Source organism: Pseudophryne corroboree, unplaced genomic scaffold (assembly GCF_028390025.1).
Source record: "Pseudophryne corroboree isolate aPseCor3 unplaced genomic scaffold, aPseCor3.hap2 scaffold_388, whole genome shotgun sequence".
Lineage (NCBI taxonomy): Eukaryota > Metazoa > Chordata > Amphibia > Anura > Myobatrachidae > Pseudophryne > Pseudophryne corroboree.
In genome coordinates, this window is record NW_026970033.1 from 462,110 (window position 1) to 482,393 (window position 20,284).

Consider the following 20,284-nt stretch of genomic DNA (forward strand, 5'->3'; position numbering starts at 1 on the left):
CTGAAGCATTCAAGCTGATTTCTTGCAGCAGCTGGGCACTGTAACAGCTCCAGAGCTGCTCTGTAAGGCAAGTAAAAGGGTGTGGGCCCTGCAGCACTACCTGTAGTTTGCATTGTGCATTGGAAGGCACAAAGTAAGCAGACGGGAGGAGAAGTCAGGATAGTGCACAAGGGTATAGAAGGGAGCGGCTGAAGAAAAGAGAAGTGGAAACAGACAGCAAACTAGGCTGGAGAGAGACCTGAGACAAATAGATCTGAATTATACGAGAGCCGACCAGGGGAAACACAAATTATGCAGTCAAGTTCCCCACATTTGGGGAAATCGCAGGGGCAGCACACCCAGAGTGCAATGGGTGAGCCTTGCCCTGGGAGAAGCACCTTCATGATCATAGTATCTCACCTGGCAGGTAAGTAGGAGTTGGGCTAGAGCTGGGGAGGGTCGCTGCTCGGGTACCCCCCTGTCAAGTGAAGGAGATCCAACTGAGGCAGCACAATGGAACTCTCGAAAGAAGAACAAGGCTAGAGGAAAATCTGAGACAAAGAAATCTGACTTTTACCAGAGCTGACCAGAGGAAAGCACAAACACAGTCCCCCACTACCACAAATAATGCAGTCAAGTTTCCCACATTTGGGGAAATCACAGGGGTCAGCATACCCAAAATGCAATGAATGAACCTCACCCTGGGAGAACAATCTTCATGACCATGGTATCTCCTATGCAAAATAAGTATGATTTGGAATAGGGCTGGGGAGGGCCGCTGCTCATGCACATCTCTGTCAAGTAAAGGAGATTCAACTGAGGCAGCACAAGGGAACTCTCATCTGGGGACAACAACTGCAGGGAGAACACATATTTTCAGATGAACATGGGAGGGCAGAAGGCTGCCTAATACTGAAGCACCCCCAAACAACAAACCAAATGCAACAACTAGTGCAAGCATTCCTGGGGGAAGTTCTGCAGAAGACGGATTTGCATACGGTGATGTCATCCAAGCAGTGGGTCAAAGTTGGCTTCAACCCTCATCTGCATATGAAAAGAGAAAAGGGGCGTGCAGGGCATGGCGGCCTTTTGCGGTGCTTGGATGACCCCTAGTTCGCATTAAACACCTCCACCCTCCTTTGGTGTGGGGCTCATGTTGGCCATGCCCCATCCCCTGAAGCATTCAAGCTGATTTCTTGCAGCAGCTGGGCACTGTAACAGCTCCAGAGCTGCTCTGTAAGGCAAGTAAAAGGGTGTGGGCCCTGCAGCACTACCTGTAGTTTGCATTGTGCATTGGAAGGCACAAAGTAAGCAGACGGGAGGAGAAGTCAGGATAGTGCACAAGGGTATAGAAGGGAGCGGTTGAAGAAAAGAGAAGTGGAAACAGACAGCAAACTAGGCTGGAGAGAGACCTGAGACAAAGAGATCTGAATTATACGAGAGCCGACCAGGGGAAACACAAATTATGCAGTCAAGTTTCCCACATTTGGGGAAATCGCAGGGGCAGCACACCCAGAGTGCAATGGGTGAGCCTTGCCCTGGGAGAAGCACCTTCATGATCATAGTATCTCACCTGGCAGGTAAGTAGGAGTTGGGCTAGAGCTGGGGAGGGTCGCTGTTCGGGCACCCCCCTGTCAAGTGAAAGAGATCCAACTGAGGCAGCACAAGGGAACTCTCGAAAGAAGAACAAGGCTAGAGGAAGATCTGAGACAAAGAAATCTGACTTTTACCAGAGCTGACCAGAGGAAAGCACAAACACAGTCCCCCACTACCACAAATAATGCAGTCGAGTTTCCCACATTTGGGAAAATCACAGGGGTCAGCATACCCAGAATGCAATGAATGAACCTCACCCTGGGAGAACAATCTTCATGACCATGGTATCTCCTATGCAAAATAAGTATGATTTGGGATAGGGCTGGTGAGGGCCGCTGCTCAGGCACATCTCTGTCAAGTAAAGGAGATTCAACTGAGGCAGCACAAGGGAACTCTCATCTGGGGACAACAACTGCAGGGAGACCACATCTTTTCAGATGAACATGGGAGGGCGGAAGGCTGCCTAATACTGAAGCACCATCAAATATCAAACCATATGCAACAACTAGTACAAGCACTCCTTGGGGAAGGTCTGCAGCAGACGGATTTGCATACGGTGATGTTATCCAAGCAGTGGGCCAAAGTTGACTGGAACCCTCATCTGCATATGAAAAGAGAAAAGGGGCATGCAGGGCATGGCGGCCTTTTGCAGTGCTTGGATGACCCCTAGTTCGCATTAAACACCCCCACCCTCCTTTGGTGTGGGGCTCATGTTGGCCATGCCCCATCTCCTGAAGCATTCAAGCTGATTTCTTGCAGCAGCTGGGCACTGTAACAGCTCCAGAGCTGTTCTGTAAGGCAAGTAAAAGGGTGTGGGCCCTGCAGCACCACCTGTTGTTCGCATTGTGCGTTGGAAGGCACAAATTAAGCAGACGGGAGGAGAAGTCAGGATAGTGCGCAAGGGCATACTTTTCTCTTAGTCCGGGGGCAAGGCTTCAAAATGGGGTCTGCAACGGAGGAGACACAGGGGGCGTGGTCACAGCAGCTTTTCTCTACAGCCTGCACCAGCAGGAGCCTACACCATTTTTTATGATCACGCTGAACTGCAGTGCGACTGCAATTACAGCATGGTCAAGAAGGGAGGCGTCATGCTGGGTGGCCATGCCCTGTCACTGTGCAGGAGCCAGCACAGCTCACACACTAGTCCCCGGGTGCAGCCCCCAACCCCCGGGACACCCGGAGCAACAAAATGTAGATTCAGGCCACCAGGCCATGCCCCTACCTATGAAACCATGCCTCCTTTTTACCATTGCGCTGTTTATCTGCGCGCACTGCATTACAATCTCCCTCGCCACCTTTCTGGGTGTCACCAGTGATAGTGACACCTCTGCCATGCTTGTAGCAGCTGGTCCTAAGATCTACGCCTCAAGCCCTGAGTGTTTGCCCTTGTGACTTGTTGATCATCATAGCGAAGCAGATGCTTACAGAAAACTGCAGGGGCTTAGATTGAAAATAAAAAAATTGATGGGTATAAGGTAGAGAGGAGCGGGTTCGGTTCTCCGAGAACCGAATTCCCCACGAACTCCACGTGGTTTACACTGGTCCGAGGCAGGCTCGGTTGTTCCCGCCTGACTCGGAAAACCTGAACAAGGGAAAATGTCATCATCCCGCTGTCGGATTCTTGCGAGATTCGGATTCCATATAAAGAGCTGCGCGTTGCTGCCATTTTTACTCGTGCATTGAAGAGAGAGCGGAGAGGACGTGGCTATGTTCTCTCAGTGGAAATCTCAATATCAGTGCTCAGTATCAGTGGTTACTTATTGCTGCTCAGTAATACTAGTAGTGTGTCTCTCCTGCTCAGTGTCAGTTCTCAGTAGTATCCTCATCAGTGCTCAGTATCACTGCTCATTGTCTTGTGCTGCATTGTGGTGCTCAGCATACTACAGTACATTACTAATAGTCCAGTGCTGCATCTTGCTGCTCAGTGTCAGTTCTAGTATCCTCATCAGTGCTCACTATCACTGCTCATTGCATTGTGGTGTTCTGTATACTACAGTAACATAGTAATATAGTATATATAGAGGAGCGGGTTCGGTTCTCCGAGAACCGAATTCCCGACGAACTCCACGTGGTTTACACTGGTCCGTGGCAGGCTCGGTTGTTCCCGCCTGACTCGGAAAACCTGAACAAGGGAAAATGTCATCATCCCGCTGTCGGATTCTCGCGAGATTCGGATTCCATATAAAGAGCTGCGCGTTGCCGCCATTTTTACTCGTGCATTGAAGAGAGAGCGGAGAGGACGTGGCTATGTTCTCTCAGTGGAAATCTCAATATCAGTGCCCAGTATCAGTGGTTACTTATTGCTGCTCAGTAATACTAGTAGTGTGTCTCTCCTGCTCAGTGTCAGTTCTCAGTAGTATCCTCATCAGTGCTCAGTATCACTGCTCATTGTCTTGTGCTGCATTGTGGTGCTCAGCATACAACAGTACATTACTAATAGTCCAGTGCTGCATCTTGCTGCTCATGTTGGCTATGCCCCAGCCCCTGAAGCATTCAAGCTGATTTCTTGCAGCAGCTGGGCACTGTAACAGCTCCAGAGCTGCTCTGTAAGGCAAGTAAAAGGGTGTTGGCCCTGCAGCACTACCTGTAGTTTGCATTGTGCGTTGGAAGGCACAAAGTAAGCAGACAGGAGAAGTCAGGAGAGTGCACAAGGGCATAGAAGGCAGGGGCTCAAGAAAAGAGAAGTGGAAACAGACAGCAAACTAGGCTGGAGAGAGACCTGAGACAAAGAGATCTGAATTATACGAGTAGCCGACCAGAGGAAACACAAATTATGCAGTCAAGTGTCCCACATTTGGGGAAATCGTAGGAGCAGCACACCCAGAGTGCAATGGGTGAGCCTTGCCCTGGTAGAAGCACCTTCCTGATCATAGTATCTCACTTGGCAGGTAAGTAGGAGTTGGGCTTGAGCTGGGGAGGGTCGCTGCTCGGGCACCCCCCTGTCAAGTGAAGGAGATCCAACTGAGGCAGCACAAGGAAACTCTCAAAAAAAGAACAAGGCTAGAGGAAGATCTGAGACAAAGAAATCTGACTTTTACCAGAGCTGACCAGAGGAAAGCACAAACACAGTCCCCCACTACCACAAATAATGCAGTCGAGTTTCCCACATTTGGGGAAATCACAGGGGTCAGCATACCCAGAATGCAATGAATGAACCTCACCCTGGGAGAACAATCTTCATGACCATGGTATCTCCTATGCAAAATAAGTATGATTTGGGATAGGGCTGGGGAGGGCCGCTGCTCAGGCACATCTCTTTCAAGTAAAGGAGATTCAACTGAGGCAGCACAAGGGTACTCTCATCTGGGGACAACAACTGCAGGGAGAACACATATTTTCAGATGAACATGGGAGAGCTGAAGGCTGCCTAATACTGAAGCACCCCAAACAACAAACCAAATGCAACAACTAGTACAAGCATTCCTGGGGGAAGGTCTGCAGAAGACGGATTTGCATACGGTGATGTCATCCAAGCAGTGGGCCAAAGTTGGCTGGAACCCTCATCTGCATATGAAAAGAGAAAAGGGGTATGCAGGGCATGGCGGCCTTTTGCGGCGCTTGGATGACCCTTAGTTCGCATTAAACACCTCCACCCTCCGTCGGTGTGGGGCTCATGTTGGCTATGCCCCAGCCCCTGAAGCATTCAAGCTGATTTCTTGCAGCAGCTGGGCACTGTAACAGCTCCAGAGCTGCTCTGAAAGGCAAGTAAAAGGGTGTGGGCCCTGCAGCACTACCTGTAGTTTGCATTGTGCGTTGGAAGGCACAAAGTAAGCAGACAGGAGAAGTCAGGAGAGTGCACAAGGGCATAGAAGGCAGCGGCTCAAGAAAAGAGAAGTGGAAACAGACAGCAAACTAGGCTGGAGAGAGACCTGAGACAAAGAGATCTGAATTATACGAGTAGCCGACTAGAGGAAACACAAATTATGCAGTCAAGTGTCCCACATTTGGGGAAATCGTAGGAGCAGCACACCCAGAGTGCAATGGGTGAGCCTTGCCCTGGGAGAAGCACCTTCCTGATCATAGTATCTCACCTGGCAGGTAAGTAGGAGTTGGGCTAGAGATGGGGAGGGTCGCTGCTCGGGCACCCCCCTGTCAAGTGAAGTTCTGCAGAAGACGGATTTGCATACGGTGATGTCATCCAAGCAGTGGGTCAAAGTTGGCTTCAACCCTCATCTGCATATGAAAAGAGAAAAGGGGCGTGCAGGGCATGGCGGCCTTTTGCGGTGCTTGGATGACCCCTAGTTCGCATTAAACACCTCCACCCTCCTTTGGTGTGGGGCTCATGTTGGCCATGCCCCATCCCCTGAAGATGAACATGGGAGGGCAGAAGGCTGCCTAATACTGAAGCACCCCCAAACAACAAACCAAATGCAACAACTAGTGCAAGCATTCCTGGGGGAAGGCCTGCCGCAGATGGATTTGCATATGGTGATGTCATCCAAGCAGTGGGTCAAAGTTGGCTTCAACCCTCGTCTGCATATGAAAAGAGAAAAGGGGCGTGCAGGGCATGGTGGCCTTTTGCGGCGCTTGGCTGACCCCTAGTTTGCATTAAACACCTCCACCCTCCTTTGGTGTGGGGCTCATGTTGGCTATGCCCCAGCCCCTGAAGCATTCAAGCTGATTTCTTGCAGCAGCTGGGCACTGTAACAGCTCCAGAGCTGCTCTGTAAGGCAAGTAAAAGGGTGTGGGCCCTGCAGCACTACCTGTAGTTTGCATTGTGCATTGGAAGGCACAAAGTAAGCAGACGGGAGGAGAAGTCAGGATAGTGCACAAGGGTATAGAAGGGAGCGGCTGAAGAAAAGAGAAGTGGAAACAGACAGCAAACTAGGCTGGAGAGAGACCTGAGACAAAGAGATCTGAATTATACGAGAGCCGACGAGGGGAAACACAAATTATGCAGTCAAGTTTCCCACATTTGGGGAAATCGCAGGAGCAGCACACCCAGAGTGCAATGGTTGAGCCTTGCCCTGGGAGAAGCACCTTCATGATCATAGTATCTCACCTGGCAGGTAAGTAGGAGTTGGGCTAGAGCTGGGGAGGGTCGCTGCTCGGGTTCCCCCCTGTGAAGTGAAGGAGATCCAACTGAGGCAGCACCAGGGAACTCTCGAAAGAAGAACAAGGCTAGAGGAAGATCTGAGACAAAGAAATCTGACTTTTACCAGAGCTGACCAGAGGAAAGCACAAACACAGTCCCCCACTACCACAAATAATGCAGTCGAGTTTCCCACATTTGGGAAAATCACAGGGGTCAGCATACCCAGAATGCAATGAATGAACCTCACCCTGGGAGAACAATCTTCATGACCATGGTATCTCCTATGCAAAATAAGTATGATTTGGGATAGGGCTGGTGAGGGCAGCTGCTCAGGCACATCTCTGTCAAGTAAAGGAGATTCAACTGAGGCAGCACAAGTGAACTCTCATCTGGGGACAACAACTGCAGGGAGACCACATCTTTTCAGATGAACATGGGAGGGCGGAAGGCTGCCTAATACTGAAGCACCATCAAATATCAAACCATATGCAACAACTAGTACAAGCACTCCTGGGGGAAGGTCTGCAGCAGACGGATTTGCATACGGTGATGTTATCCAAGCAGTGGGCCAAAGTTGACTGGAACCCTCATCTGCATATGAAAAGAGAAAAGGGGCATGCAGGGCATGGCGGCCTTTTGCAGTGCTTGGATGACCCCTAGTTCGCATTAAACACCTCCCCCCTCCTTTGGTGTGGGGCTCATGTTGGCCATGCCCCATCCCCTGAAGCATTCAAGCTGATTTCTTGCAGCAGCTGGGCACTGTAACAGCTCCAGAGCTGCTCTGTAAGGCAAGTAAAAGGGTGTGGGCCCTGCAGCACTACCTGTAGTTTGCATTGTGCATTGGAAGGCACAAAGTAAGCAGACGGGAGGAGAAGTCAGGATAGTGCACAAGGGTATAGAAGGGAGCGGCTGAAGAAAAGAGAAGTGGAAACAGACAGCAAACTAGGCTGGAGAGAGACCTGAGACAAATAGATCTGAATTATACGAGAGCCGACCAGGGGAAACACAAATTATGCAGTCAAGTTTCCCACATTTGGGGAAATCGCAGGGGCAGCACACCCAGAGTGCAATGGGTGAGCCTTGCCCTGGGAGAAGCACCTTCATGATCATAGTATCTCACCTGGCAGGTAAGTAGGAGTTGGGCTAGAGCTGGGGAGGGTCGCTGCTCGGGTACCCCCCTGTCAAGTGAAGGAGATCCAACTGAGGCAGCACAATGGAACTCTCGAAAGAAGAACAAGGCTAGAGGAAAATCTGAGACAAAGAAATCTGACTTTTACCAGAGCTGACCAGAGGAAAGCACAAACACAGTCCCCCACTACCACAAATAATGCAGTCAAGTTTCCCACATTTGGGGAAATCACAGGGGTCAGCATACCCAAAATGCAATGAATGAACCTCACCCTGGGAGAACAATCTTCATGACCATGGTATCTCCTATGCAAAATAAGTATGATTTGGAATAGGGCTGGGGAGGGCCGCTGCTCATGCACATCTCTGTCAAGTAAAGGAGATTCAACTGAGGCAGCACAAGGGAACTCTCATCTGGGGACAACAACTGCAGGGAGAACACATATTTTCAGATGAACATGGGAGGGCAGAAGGCTGCCTAATACTGAAGCACCCCCAAACAACAAACCAAATGCAACAACTAGTGCAAGCATTCCTGGGGGAAGTTCTGCAGAAGACGGATTTGCATACGGTGATGTCATCCAAGCAGTGGGTCAAAGTTGGCTTCAACCCTCATCTGCATTTGAAAAGAGAAAAGGGGCGTGCAGGGCATGGCGGCCTTTTGCGGTGCTTGGATGACCCCTAGTTCGCATTAAACACCTCCACCCTCCTTTGGTGTGGGGCTCATGTTGGCCATGCCCCATCCCCTGAAGCATTCAAGCTGATTTCTTGCAGCAGCTGGGCACTGTAACAGCTCCAGAGCTGCTCTGTAAGGCAAGTAAAAGGGTGTGGGCCCTGCAGCACTACCTGTAGTTTGCATTGTGCATTGGAAGGCACAAAGTAAGCAGACGGGAGGAGAAGTCAGGATAGTGCACAAGGGTATAGAAGGGAGCGGCTGAAGAAAAGAGAAGTGGAAACAGACAGCAAACTAGGCTGGAGAGAGACCTGAGACAAATAGATCTGAATTATACGAGAGCCGACCAGGGGAAACACAAATTATGCAGTCAAGTTTCCCACATTTGGGGAAATCGCAGGGGCAGCACACCCAGAGTGCAATGGGTGAGCCTTGCCCTGGGAGAAGCACCTTCATGATCATAGTATCTCACCTGGCAGGTAAGTAGGAGTTGGGCTAGAGCTGGGGAGGGTCGCTGCTCGGGTACCCCCCTGTCAAGTGAAGGAGATCCAACTGAGGCAGCACAATGGAACTCTCGAAAGAAGAACAAGGCTAGAGGAAAATCTGAGACAAAGAAATCTGACTTTTACCAGAGCTGACCAGAGGAAAGCACAAACACAGTCCCCCACTACCACAAATAATGCAGTCGAGTTTCCCACATTTGGGGAAATCACAGGGGTCAGCATACCCAAAATGCAATGAATGAACCTCACCCTGGGAGAACAATCTTCATGACCATGGTATCTCCTATGCAAAATAAGTATGATTTGGAATAGGGCTGGGGAGGGCCGCTGCTCATGCACATCTCTGTCAAGTAAAGGAGATTCAACTGAGGCAGCACAAGGGAACTCTCATCTGGGGACAACAACTGCAGGGAGAACACATATTTTCAGATGAACATGGGAGGGCAGAAGGCTGCCTAATACTGAAGCACCCCCAAACAACAAACCAAATGCAACAACTAGTGCAAGCATTCCTGGGGGAAGTTCTGCAGAAGACGGATTTGCATACGGTGATGTCATCCAAGCAGTGGGTCAAAGTTGGCTTCAACCCTCATCTGCATATGAAAAGAGAAAAGTGGCGTGCAGGGCATGGCGGCCTTTTGTGGTGCTTGGATGACCCCTAGTTCGCATTAAACACCTCCACCCTCCTTCGGTGTGGGGCTCATGTTGGCCATGCCCCATCCCCTGAAGCATTCAAGCTGATTTCTTGCAGCAGCTGGGCACTGTAACAGCTCCAGAGCTGCTCTGTAAGGCAAGTAAAAGGGTGTGGGCCCTGCAGCACTACCTGTAGTTTGCATTGTGCATTGGAAGGCACAAAGTAAGCAGACGGGAGGAGAAGTCAGGATAGTGCACAAGGGTATAGAAGGGAGCGGTTGAAGAAAAGAGAAGTGGAAACAGACAGCAAACTAGGCTGGAGAGAGACCTGAGACAAAGAGATCTGAATTATACGAGAGCCGACCAGGGGAAACACAAATTATGCAGTCAAGTTTCCCACATTTGGGGAAATCGCAGGGGCAGCACACCCAGAGTGCAATAGGTGAGCCTTGCCCTGGGAGAAGCACCTTCATGATCATAGTATCTCACCTGGCAGGTAAGTAGGAGTTGGGCTAGAGCTGGGGAGGGTCGCTGTTCGGGCACCCCCCTGTCAAGTGAAAGAGATCCAACTGAGGCAGCACAAGGGAACTCTCGATAGAAGAACAAGGCTAGAGGAAGATCTGAGACAAAGAAATCTGACTTTTACCAGAGCTGACCAGAGGAAAGCACAAACACAGTCCCCCACTACCACAAATAATGCAGTCGAGTTTCCCACATTTGGGAAAATCACAGGGGTCAGCATACCCAGAATGCAATGAATGAACCTCACCCTGGGAGAACAATCTTCATGACCATGGTATCTCCTATGCAAAATAAGTATGATTTGGGATAGGGCTGGTGAGGGCCGCTGCTCAGGCACATCTCTGTCAAGTAAAGGAGATTCAACTGAGGCAGCACAAGGGAACTCTCATCTGGGGACAACAACTGCAGGGAGACCACATCTTTTCAGATGAACATGGGAGGGCGGAAGGCTGCCTAATACTGAAGCACCATCAAATATCAAACCATATGCAACAACTAGTACAAGCACTCCTTGGGGAAGGTCTGCAGCAGACGGATTTGCATACGGTGATGTTATCCAAGCAGTGGGCCAAAGTTGACTGGAACCCTCATCTGCATATGAAAAGAGAAAAGGGGCATGCAGGGCATGGCGGCCTTTTGCAGTGCTTGGATGACCCCTAGTTCGCATTAAACACCCCCACCCTCCTTTGGTGTGGGGCTCATGTTGGCCATGCCCCATCCCCTGAAGCATTCAAGCTGATTTCTTGCAGCAGCTGGGCACTGTAACAGCTCCAGAGCTGTTCTGTAAGGCAAGTAAAAGGGTGTGGGCCCTGCAGCACCACCTGTTGTTCGCATTGTGCGTTGGAAGGCACAAATTAAGCAGACGGGAGGAGAAGTCAGGATAGTGCGCAAGGGCATACTTTTCTCTTAGTCCGGGGGCAAGGCTTCAAAATGGGGTCTGCAACGGAGGAGACACAGGGGGCGTGGTCACAGCAGCTTTTCTCTACAGCCTGCACCAGCAGGAGCCTACACCATTTTTTATGATCACGCTGAACTGCAGTGCGACTGCAATTACAGCATGGTCAAGAAGGGAGGCGTCATGCTGGGTGGCCATGCCCTGTCACTGTGCAGGAGCCAGCACAGCTCACACACTAGTCCCCGGGTGCAGCCCCCAACCCCCGGGACACCCGGAGCAACAAAATGTAGATTCAGGCCACCAGGCCACGCCCCTACCTATGAAACCATGCCTCCTTTTTACCATTGCGCTGTTTATCTGCGCGCACTGCATTACAATCTCCCTCGCTACCTTTCTGGGTGTCACCAGTGATAGTGACACCTCTGCCATGCTTGTAGCAGCTGGTCCTAAGATCTACGCCTCAAGCCCTGAGTGTTTGCCCTTGTGACTTGTTGATCATCATAGCGAAGCAGATGCTTACAGAAAACTGCAGGGGCTTAGATTGAAAATAAAAAAATTGATGGGTATAAGGTAGAGAGGAGCGGGTTCGGTTCTCGGAGAACCGAATTCCCCACGAACTCCACGTGGTTTACACTGGTCCGAGGCAGGCTCGGTTGTTCCCGCCTGACTCGGAAAACCTGAACAAGGGAAAATGTCATCATCCCGCTGTCGGATTCTTGCGAGATTCGGATTCCATATAAAGAGCTGCGCGTTGCTGCCATTTTTACTCGTGCATTGAAGAGAGAGCGGAGAGGACGTGGCTATGTTCTCTCAGTGGAAATCTCAATATCAGTGCTCAGTATCAGTGGTTACTTATTGCTGCTCAGTAATACTAGTAGTGTGTCTCTCCTGCTCAGTGTCAGTTCTCAGTAGTATCCTCATCAGTGCTCAGTATCACTGCTCATTGTCTTGTGCTGCATTGTGGTGCTCAGCATACTACAGTACATTACTAATAGTCCAGTGCTGCATCTTGCTGCTCAGTGTCAGTTCTAGTATCCTCATCAGTGCTCACTATCACTGCTCATTGCATTGTGGTGTTCTGTATACTACAGTAACATAGTAATATAGTATATATAGAGGAGCGGGTTCGGTTCTCCAAGAACCGAATTCCCGACGAACTCCACGTGGTTTACACTGGTCCGTGGCAGGCTCGGTTGTTCCCGCCTGACTATGAAAACCTGAACAAGGGAAAATGTCATCATCCCGCTGTCAGATTCTCGCGAGATTCGGATTCCATATAAAGAGCTGCGCGTTGCCGCCATTTTTACTCGTGCATTGAAGAGAGAGCGGAGAGGACGTGGCTATGTTCTCTCAGTGGAAATCTCAATATCAGTGCCCAGTATCAGTGGTTACTTATTGCTGCTCAGTAATACTAGTAGTGTGTCTCTCCTGCTCAGTGTCAGTTCTCAGTAGTATCCTCATCAGTGCTCAGTATCACTGCTCATTGTCTTGTGCTGCATTGTGGTGCTCAGCATACAACAGTACATTACTAATAGTCCAGTGCTGCATCTTGCTGCTCATGTTGGCTATGCCCCAGCCCCTGAAGCATTCAAGCTGATTTCTTGCAGCAGCTGGGCACTGTAACAGCTCCAGAGCTGCTCTGTAAGGCAAGTAAAAGGGTGTTGGCCCTGCAGCACTACCTGTAGTTTGCATTGTGCGTTGGAAGGCACAAAGTAAGCAGACAGGAGAAGTCAGGAGAGTGCACAAGGGCATAGAAGGCAGGGGCTCAAGAAAAGAGAAGTGGAAACAGACAGCAAACTAGGCTGGAGAGAGACCTGAGACAAAGAGATCTGAATTATACGAGTAGCCGACCAGAGGAAACACAAATTATGCAGTCAAGTGTCCCACATTTGGGGAAATCGTAGGAGCAGCACACCCAGAGTGCAATGGGTGAGCCTTGCCCTGGTAGAAGCACCTTCCTGATCATAGTATCTCACTTGGCAGGTAAGTAGGAGTTGGGCTTGAGCTGGGGAGGGTCGCTGCTCGGGCACCCCCCTGTCAAGTGAAGGAGATCCAACTGAGGCAGCACAAGGAAACTCTCAAAAAAAGAACAAGGCTAGAGGAAGATCTGAGACAAAGAAATCTGACTTTTACCAGAGCTGACCAGAGGAAAGCACAAACACAGTCCCCCACTACCACAAATAATGCAGTCGAGTTTCCCACATTTGGGGAAATCACAGGGGTCAGCATACCCAGAATGCAATGAATGAACCTCACCCTGGGAGAACAATCTTCATGACCATGGTATCTCCTATGCAAAATAAGTATGATTTGGGATAGGGCTGGGGAGGGCCGCTGCTCAGGCACATCTCTTTCAAGTAAAGGAGATTCAACTGAGGCAGCACAAGGGAACTCTCATCTGGGGACAACAACTGCAGGGAGAACACATATTTTCAGATGAACATGGGAGAGCTGAAGGCTGCCTAATACTGAAGCACCCCAAACAACAAACCAAATGCAACAACTAGTACAAGCATTCCTGGGGGAAGGTCTGCAGAAGACGGATTTGCATACGGTGATGTCATCCAAGCAGTGGGCCAAAGTTGGCTGGAACCCTCATCTGCATATGAAAAGAGAAAAGGGGTATGCAGGGCATGGCGGCCTTTTGCGGCGCTTGGATGACCCTTAGTTCGCATTAAACACCTCCACCCTCCGTCGGTGTGGGGCTCATGTTGGCTATGCCCCAGCCCCTGAAGCATTCAAGCTGATTTCTTGCAGCAGCTGGGCACTGTAACAGCTCCAGAGCTGCTCTGAAAGGCAAGTAAAAGGGTGTGGGCCCTGCAGCACTACCTGTAGTTTGCATTGTGCGTTGGAAGGCACAAAGTAAGCAGACAGGAGAAGTCAGGAGAGTGCACAAGGGCATAGAAGGCAGCGGCTCAAGAAAAGAGAAGTGGAAACAGACAGCAAACTAGGCTGGAGAGAGACCTGAGACAAAGAGATCTGAATTATACGAGTAGCCGACTAGAGGAAACACAAATTATGCAGTCAAGTGTCCCACATTTGGGGAAATCGTAGGAGCAGCACACCCAGAGTGCAATGGGTGAGCCTTGCCCTGGGAGAAGCACCTTCCTGATCATAGTATCTCACCTGGCAGGTAAGTAGGAGTTGGGCTAGAGATGGGGAGGGTCGCTGCTCGGGCACCCCCCTGTCAAGTGAAGGAGATCCAACTGAGGCAGCACAAGGAAACTCTCGAAAAAAGAACAAGGCTAGAGGAAGATCTGAGACAAAGAAATCTGTCTTTTACCAGAGCTGACCAGAGGAAAGCACAAACACAGTCCCCCACTACCACAATTAATGCAGTCGAGTTTCCCACATTTGGGGAAATCACAGGGGTCAGCATACCCAGAATGCAATGAATGAACCTCACCCTGGGAGAACAATCTTCATGACCATGGAAACTTCTATGCAAAATAAGTATGATTTGGGATAGGGCTGGGGAGGGCCGCTGCTCAGGCACATCTCTGTCAAGTAAAGGAGATTCAACAGAGGCAGCACAAGGGAACTCTCATCTGGGGACAACAACTGCAGGGAGAACACATATTTTCAGATGAACATGGGAGGGCAGAAGGCTGCCTAATACTGAAGCACCCCCAAACAACAAACCAAATGTAACAACTAGTAAAAGCATTCCTGGGAGAAGGTCTGCAGAAGACGGATTTGCATACGGTGATGTCATCCAAGCAGTGGGCCAAAGTTGGCTGGAACCCTCATCTGCATATGAAAAGAGAAAAGGGTTATGCAGGGCATGGCGGCCTTTTGCGGTGCTTGGATGACCCCTAGTTCGCATTAAATACCTCCACCCTCCTTCGGTGTGGGGCTCATGTTGGCTATGCCCCAGCCCCTGAAGCATTCAAGCTGATTTCTTGCAGCAGCTGGGCACTGTAACAGCTCCAGAGCTGCTCTGTACGGCAAGTAAAAGGGTGTGGGCCCTGCAGCACTACCTGTAGTTCGCATTGTGCGTTGGAAGGCACAAAGTAAGCAGACGGGAGAAGTCAGGATAGTGCGCAAGGGCATAGAAGGGAGCGGCTCAAGAAAACAGAAGTGGAAACAGACAGCAAACTAGGCTGGAGAGAGACCTGAGACAAAGAGATCTGAATTATACGAGAGCCGACCAGGGGAAACACAAATTATGCAGTCAAGTTTCCCACATTTGGGGAAATCGCAGGAGCAGCACACCCAGAGTGCAATGGGTGAGCCTTGCCCTGGGAGAAGCACCTTCATGATCATAGTATCTCACCTGGCAGGTATGTAGGAGTTGGGCTAGAGCTGGGGAGGGTCGCTGCTCGGGTACCCCCCTGTCAAGTGAAGGAGGTCAAACTGAGGCAGCACAATGGAACTCTCGAAAGAAGAACAAGGCTAGAGGAAGATCTGAGACAAAGAAATCTGACTTTTACCAGAGCTGACCAGAGGAAAACACAAACACAGTCCCCCACTACCACAAATAATGCAGTTGAGTTTCCCACATTTGGGGAAATCACAGGGGTCAGCATACCCAGAATGCAATGAATGAACCTCACCCTGGGAGAACAATCTTTATGACCATGGTATCTCCTATGCAAAATAAGTATGATTTGAGATAGGGCTGGGGAGGGCCGCTGCTCAGGCACATCTCTGTCAAGTAAAGGAGATTCAACTGAGGCAGCACAAGGGAACTCTCATCTGGGGACAACAACTGCCGGGAGAACACATATTTTCAGATGAACATGGGAGGGCAGAAGGCTGCCTAATACTGAAGCACGCCCAAACAACAAACCAAATGCAACAACTAGTACAAGCATTCCTGGGAGATGGTCTGCAGAAGACGGATTTGCATACGGTGATGTCATCCAAGCAGTGGGCCAAAGTTGGCTGGAACCCTCATCTGCATATGTTGAAGATACAATTTGTGAATTGCATTTAACACTATCTCCCTTTCCTGGGGAGAAGATGGTAGGGCCGATTTGAAAAACCGGCGAGGAGGCACCTCTTCGAATTTCAGCTTGTAACCCTGAGAAACAATTTCTATTGCCTAGGGATCCACCTGCGAATGAACCCAGATGTGGCTGAAAACTCGAAGACGTGCCCCCAACTGGGCGGACTCCTTTAGCGGAGCCCCAGCGTCATGCGGTGGATTTTGTAGAGGCCGGGGAGGACTTCTGTTCCTGGGAACTAGCTGTGTTGTGCAGCTTCTTCCCTCTGCCCTTACCTCTGGCAAGAGGTAAGGTACTTTCTTGTTTCTCTGTGATCGAAAGGACTGTATTTGATAATGTGGTGCTTTCTTAGGCTGTGAGGGAATATAAGGCAAAAAATTTGATTTACCAGCTGTAGCTGTGGAGACTAGGTCCGAGAGACCTTCCCCAAACAATTCCTCAACCCTGTAAGGTAAAACCTCCATATGCCTTTTTGAGTCGGCATCACCTGTCCATTGCCGGGTCCATAGGACTCGTCTAGCAGAAATCGACATAGCGTTTATTCTAGAACCCAGTAGACTAATGTCACTTTGAGCATCTCTCATATATAGGACAGCATCTTTTATATGCCCTATGGTCAATAACATAGCATCCTTATCTAGGGTCTCAATCTCTGCTGATAAGGTATCTGTCCATGCTGCCACCGCGCTACAACCCCGGCCGACGCAATTGCCGGTCTGAGTAAGGTACCAGAATGTGTGTAAATGGACTTTAGGGTAACCTCCTGCTGATGGTAGCCGTATCCTGGGATGGCAGCGCTACCTTTTTGGATAAGCGTGTCAATGCTTTATCCACCCTAGGGGAGGATTCCCACCGTATCCTGTCCATTGGCGGGAAAGGATACGCCATAAGAATCCTTTTGGGAATCTGCAGCTTTTTGTCTGGAGATTCCCAAGCTTTTTCACATAATTCGTTCAACTCATGTGAGGAGGGAAAGGTTATCTCAGGTTTCTTTCCCTTATACATGTGTACCCTCGTGTCAGGGACAGGGGACTCTGTGATGTGCAAAACATCTTTTATTGCAATAATCATATATCGAATACATTTAGCCAATTTTGGCTGTAACTTTGCATCATCGTAGTCGACACTGGAGTCAGAATCTGTGTCGGTATCTGTGTCAACTATTTGGGATAGTGGGCGCTTTTGAGACCCCGAAGGTCCCTGCGACATAGGGACAGGCATGGGTTGACTCCCTGACTGTTCCCTAGCTTCAGCTTTGTCTAATCTCTTGTGTAATAAGTTTACATTAGCACTTAAAACATTCCACATATCCATCCAGTCAGGTGTCGGCGTTGTCGATGGAGACACCACATTAATTTGCTCCTGCTCCTCTCTAGGAGAGCCTTCTACCTCAGACATGTCGACACACGTGTACCGACACACCATACACTCAGGGAATCCTCTTATCTGAGGACAGTTCCCCAACAAGGCCCTTTGGAGAGACAGAGAGAGAGAGTATGCCAGCACACACCCCAGCGCTATATGACCCAGGAAAAAAACACAATAATTTTATGTTTACCCAGTAGCGCTGTATTTCCATATATATATGCACCTAATTATGTGCCCCCCTCTTCTTTAAGACCCTCTTTCTACCGTGGTATAAGCAGGGGAGAGTCCGTGGAGCTTCCCCTCAGCGGTGCTGTGGAGAAAATGGCGCTGGTGAGTGCTGAGGGAGAAGCCCCACCCCCTCAGCGACGGGCTTCTGTCCCGCTCAAATATAGTAAAAAAATGGCGGGGGCTCTTATATATATATATATACAGTGCCTAGCTGCATATATATTTATTTTGCCAAAGAGAGGTCTATATTGCTGCCCAGGGCGTCCCCCCTGCGCCCTTCACCCTTACACTGACTGCCGTGTGTGAGGTGTATTGGAGCAATGGAGCACAGCTTTACTGCTGTGCGTTACCTCAGTGAAGATCATGAAGTCTTCCGCCGCCTCTGAAGTCTTCTTTTCTTCTCATACTCACCCGGCTTCTATCTTCCGGCTCTGCGAGGGGGACGGCGGCGCGGCTCTGGGACGGACGGCGAGGGTGAGACCTGCGTACCGATCCCTCTGGAGCTAATGCTGTACAGTAGCCTAAGAAGCAGAGCCTATCAACTCACAGAAGTAGGTGTGCATCTCTCCCCTCCGCCCCTCGATGCAGGGAGTCTGTTGCCAGCAGGCTCCCTGAAAATAAAAAAATCTAACAAATATACTTTCTGTCAGGAAACTCAGGAGAGCTCCCTGAAAAGCACCCAGTCTCCTCTGGGCACAGTAGTAAACTGAGGTCTGGAGGAGGGGCATAGAGGGAGGAGCCAGTGCACACCCAGATCTAAAGTCTTTCTTAAAGTGCCCATGTCTCCTGCGGAGCCCGTCTATCCCCCATGGTCCTTACGGAATCCCCAGCATCCTCTAGGACGTAAGAGAAAAATTATGCTGGCAGAAAAATCCAATTGAGTGATTAAACAGCTCCAGAGCTGCTCTGTAAGGCAAGTAAAAGGGTGTGGGCCCTGCAGCACTACCTGTAGTTTGCATTGTGCATTGGAAGCCTAGTTTGCTGTCTGTTTCCACTTCTTTTTTCTTGAGCCCCTCCCTTCTATACCCTTGTGCACTATCCTGACTTCTCCTCCCGTCTGCTTACTTTGTGCCTTCCAATGCACAATGCAAACTACAGGTAGTGCTGCAGGGCCCACACCCTTTTACTTGCCTTACAGAGCAGCTCTTGAGCTGTTACAGTGCCCAGCTGCTGCAAGAAATCAGCGTGAATGCTTCAGGGGCTGGGGCATGGCCAACATGAGCCCCACACCGAAGGAGGGTGGGGGTGTTTAATGCGAACCAGGGGTCTCGCACAATGCGAACTACAGGTATTGCTGCAGGGCCCACACCCTTTTACTTGCCTTACAGAGCAGCTCTGGAGCTGTTACAGTGCCCAGCTGCTGCAAGAAATCAGCTTGAATCCTTCAGGGGCTGGGGCATAGCCAACATGAGCCCCACACCGACGGAGGGTGGAGGTGTTTAATGCGAACTAGGGGTCATCCAAGTGCCGCAAAAGGCCGCCATGCCCTGCACACCCCTTTTCTCTTTTCATATGCAGACGAGGGTTGAAGCCAACTTTGACCCACTGCTTGGATGACATCGCCATATGCAAATCCATCTGCTGCAGGCCTTCCCCCAGGAATGCTTGCACTAGTTGTTGCATTTGGTTTGTTGTTTGGGGGTGCTTCAGTATTAGGCAGCCTTCTGCCCTCCCATGTTCATCTGAAAATATGTGTTCTCCCTGCAGTTGTTGTCCCCAGATGAGAGTTCCCTTGTGCTGCCTCAGTTGAATCTCCTTTACTTGACAGAGATGTGCCTGAGCAGCGGCCCTCCCCAGCCCTATCCCAAATCATACTTATTTTGCATAGGAGATACCATGGTCATGAAGACTGTTCTCCCAGGGTGCGGTTCATTCATTGCATTCTGGGTATGCTGACCTCTGTGATTTCCCCAAATGTGGGAAACTCGACTGCATTATTTAATGCGAACTAGGGGTCATCCAAGCACCGCAAAAGGCCGCCATGCCCTGCATACCCCTTTTCTCTTTTCATAAGCAGACGAGGTTTGAAGCCAACTTTGACCCAATGCTTGGATGACATCACTTGCTGCCTTTCCAATGAAGCAAGTTTAATTTAATAATAGGTGAAAAACCATCCCTACAAAGGTGTTAATCAGATACTTGGCTTTGTGGACACTTTTCAGAGCACAAATTTGTTAGCATAAAAATAAAGCCAGAAAATGAAGAGCTGTTTAATCACTCAATTGGATTTTTCTGCCAGCATATTTCTTTTTCTCTGCAACCCACTGCTAAATTGTGCTTCCTAGCTGTTTTTATAAAATCACTGAATCAAATCTAACTCTGATTACATCAGAGAAGGCCAGGTACCCTACACCATAACAGGGGGTTTGAAATTTTGACTTGTCTACTTAAAGATCACCAAAATCTGATAACAAGGTCAATTAAGTCCCTGGGTGGGATTGAACCACCAACCTTTTGGTTAATAGCCTTACACACTAACTGATTGCGCCACAGCGACACTTTGCAAAAGTACATACTGACAAAGGCTAATAAGCATTCATCTAGAACGATTCCTAGAAACATTTTAAAAAGTCAATAATGTGGAGAGTTTTTGTAAGATGTTTCTTCCATCAACCAATGAAGAAACACATTGGTACTTTCCCATGATGAATGAGTGCTTCAGGATCTTTTGCACTTACATGTGCAGCAGAGTACTGTAATGGAAGCATGCTGGGTCCATAACCCAGAGGTAGGCATATTGAAACTATCCTCTGCTATATGCATTTTTTTTTGTTA

General features: G+C 49.6%; 20 non-coding genes and 2 pseudogenes across 20 annotated transcripts; 1 reads left to right on the forward strand and 21 right to left on the reverse strand.

Annotated features, from left to right (window-relative positions):
• Nucleotides 1-251: 251 nt before the first annotated feature.
• On the reverse strand, nucleotides 252-414 carry LOC135022534 (U1 spliceosomal RNA). The gene has a single exon (XR_010219648.1). It is a non-coding gene; the product is annotated as a U1 spliceosomal RNA (small nuclear RNA).
• Nucleotides 415-566: 152 nt separating this feature from the next.
• Nucleotides 567-730, reverse strand: LOC135022403 (U1 spliceosomal RNA). Its single transcript, XR_010219518.1, has one exon. It is a non-coding gene; the product is annotated as a U1 spliceosomal RNA (small nuclear RNA).
• A 674-nt stretch (nucleotides 731-1,404) lies between these two features.
• On the reverse strand, nucleotides 1,405-1,567 carry LOC135022512 (U1 spliceosomal RNA). The gene has a single exon (XR_010219625.1). It is a non-coding gene; the product is annotated as a U1 spliceosomal RNA (small nuclear RNA).
• A 152-nt stretch (nucleotides 1,568-1,719) lies between these two features.
• Nucleotides 1,720-1,883, reverse strand: LOC135022676 (U1 spliceosomal RNA). Its single transcript, XR_010219749.1, has one exon. It is a non-coding gene; the product is annotated as a U1 spliceosomal RNA (small nuclear RNA).
• Nucleotides 1,884-4,307: 2,424 nt separating this feature from the next.
• Nucleotides 4,308-4,471, reverse strand: LOC135022653 (U1 spliceosomal RNA). The gene has a single exon (XR_010219739.1). It is a non-coding gene; the product is annotated as a U1 spliceosomal RNA (small nuclear RNA).
• A 152-nt stretch (nucleotides 4,472-4,623) lies between these two features.
• LOC135022527 (U1 spliceosomal RNA) lies at nucleotides 4,624-4,787 on the reverse strand. Its single transcript, XR_010219640.1, has one exon. It is a non-coding gene; the product is annotated as a U1 spliceosomal RNA (small nuclear RNA).
• A 670-nt stretch (nucleotides 4,788-5,457) lies between these two features.
• On the reverse strand, nucleotides 5,458-5,621 carry LOC135022595 (U1 spliceosomal RNA). The gene has a single exon (XR_010219704.1). It is a non-coding gene; the product is annotated as a U1 spliceosomal RNA (small nuclear RNA).
• Nucleotides 5,622-6,456: 835 nt separating this feature from the next.
• LOC135022609 (U1 spliceosomal RNA) lies at nucleotides 6,457-6,592 on the reverse strand (annotated as a pseudogene).
• Nucleotides 6,593-6,744: 152 nt separating this feature from the next.
• On the reverse strand, nucleotides 6,745-6,908 carry LOC135022687 (U1 spliceosomal RNA). The gene has a single exon (XR_010219760.1). It is a non-coding gene; the product is annotated as a U1 spliceosomal RNA (small nuclear RNA).
• A 674-nt stretch (nucleotides 6,909-7,582) lies between these two features.
• On the reverse strand, nucleotides 7,583-7,745 carry LOC135022520 (U1 spliceosomal RNA). Its single transcript, XR_010219633.1, has one exon. It is a non-coding gene; the product is annotated as a U1 spliceosomal RNA (small nuclear RNA).
• A 152-nt stretch (nucleotides 7,746-7,897) lies between these two features.
• LOC135022404 (U1 spliceosomal RNA) lies at nucleotides 7,898-8,061 on the reverse strand. Its single transcript, XR_010219519.1, has one exon. It is a non-coding gene; the product is annotated as a U1 spliceosomal RNA (small nuclear RNA).
• A 674-nt stretch (nucleotides 8,062-8,735) lies between these two features.
• LOC135022521 (U1 spliceosomal RNA) lies at nucleotides 8,736-8,898 on the reverse strand. The gene has a single exon (XR_010219634.1). It is a non-coding gene; the product is annotated as a U1 spliceosomal RNA (small nuclear RNA).
• Nucleotides 8,899-9,050: 152 nt separating this feature from the next.
• LOC135022447 (U1 spliceosomal RNA) lies at nucleotides 9,051-9,214 on the reverse strand. Its single transcript, XR_010219560.1, has one exon. It is a non-coding gene; the product is annotated as a U1 spliceosomal RNA (small nuclear RNA).
• Nucleotides 9,215-9,888: 674 nt separating this feature from the next.
• LOC135022576 (U1 spliceosomal RNA) lies at nucleotides 9,889-10,051 on the reverse strand. The gene has a single exon (XR_010219688.1). It is a non-coding gene; the product is annotated as a U1 spliceosomal RNA (small nuclear RNA).
• Nucleotides 10,052-10,203: 152 nt separating this feature from the next.
• Nucleotides 10,204-10,367, reverse strand: LOC135022698 (U1 spliceosomal RNA). Its single transcript, XR_010219771.1, has one exon. It is a non-coding gene; the product is annotated as a U1 spliceosomal RNA (small nuclear RNA).
• Nucleotides 10,368-12,791: 2,424 nt separating this feature from the next.
• LOC135022655 (U1 spliceosomal RNA) lies at nucleotides 12,792-12,955 on the reverse strand. The gene has a single exon (XR_010219741.1). It is a non-coding gene; the product is annotated as a U1 spliceosomal RNA (small nuclear RNA).
• A 152-nt stretch (nucleotides 12,956-13,107) lies between these two features.
• Nucleotides 13,108-13,271, reverse strand: LOC135022538 (U1 spliceosomal RNA). Its single transcript, XR_010219652.1, has one exon. It is a non-coding gene; the product is annotated as a U1 spliceosomal RNA (small nuclear RNA).
• Nucleotides 13,272-13,941: 670 nt separating this feature from the next.
• On the reverse strand, nucleotides 13,942-14,105 carry LOC135022597 (U1 spliceosomal RNA). The gene has a single exon (XR_010219706.1). It is a non-coding gene; the product is annotated as a U1 spliceosomal RNA (small nuclear RNA).
• Nucleotides 14,106-14,257: 152 nt separating this feature from the next.
• Nucleotides 14,258-14,421, reverse strand: LOC135022488 (U1 spliceosomal RNA). The gene has a single exon (XR_010219601.1). It is a non-coding gene; the product is annotated as a U1 spliceosomal RNA (small nuclear RNA).
• A 671-nt stretch (nucleotides 14,422-15,092) lies between these two features.
• On the reverse strand, nucleotides 15,093-15,255 carry LOC135022572 (U1 spliceosomal RNA). Its single transcript, XR_010219684.1, has one exon. It is a non-coding gene; the product is annotated as a U1 spliceosomal RNA (small nuclear RNA).
• Nucleotides 15,256-15,407: 152 nt separating this feature from the next.
• Nucleotides 15,408-15,571, reverse strand: LOC135022406 (U1 spliceosomal RNA). The gene has a single exon (XR_010219521.1). It is a non-coding gene; the product is annotated as a U1 spliceosomal RNA (small nuclear RNA).
• A 3,749-nt stretch (nucleotides 15,572-19,320) lies between these two features.
• On the forward strand, nucleotides 19,321-19,499 carry LOC135022673 (U1 spliceosomal RNA; annotated as a pseudogene).
• The last annotated feature ends 785 nt before the right edge of the window (nucleotides 19,500-20,284 follow it).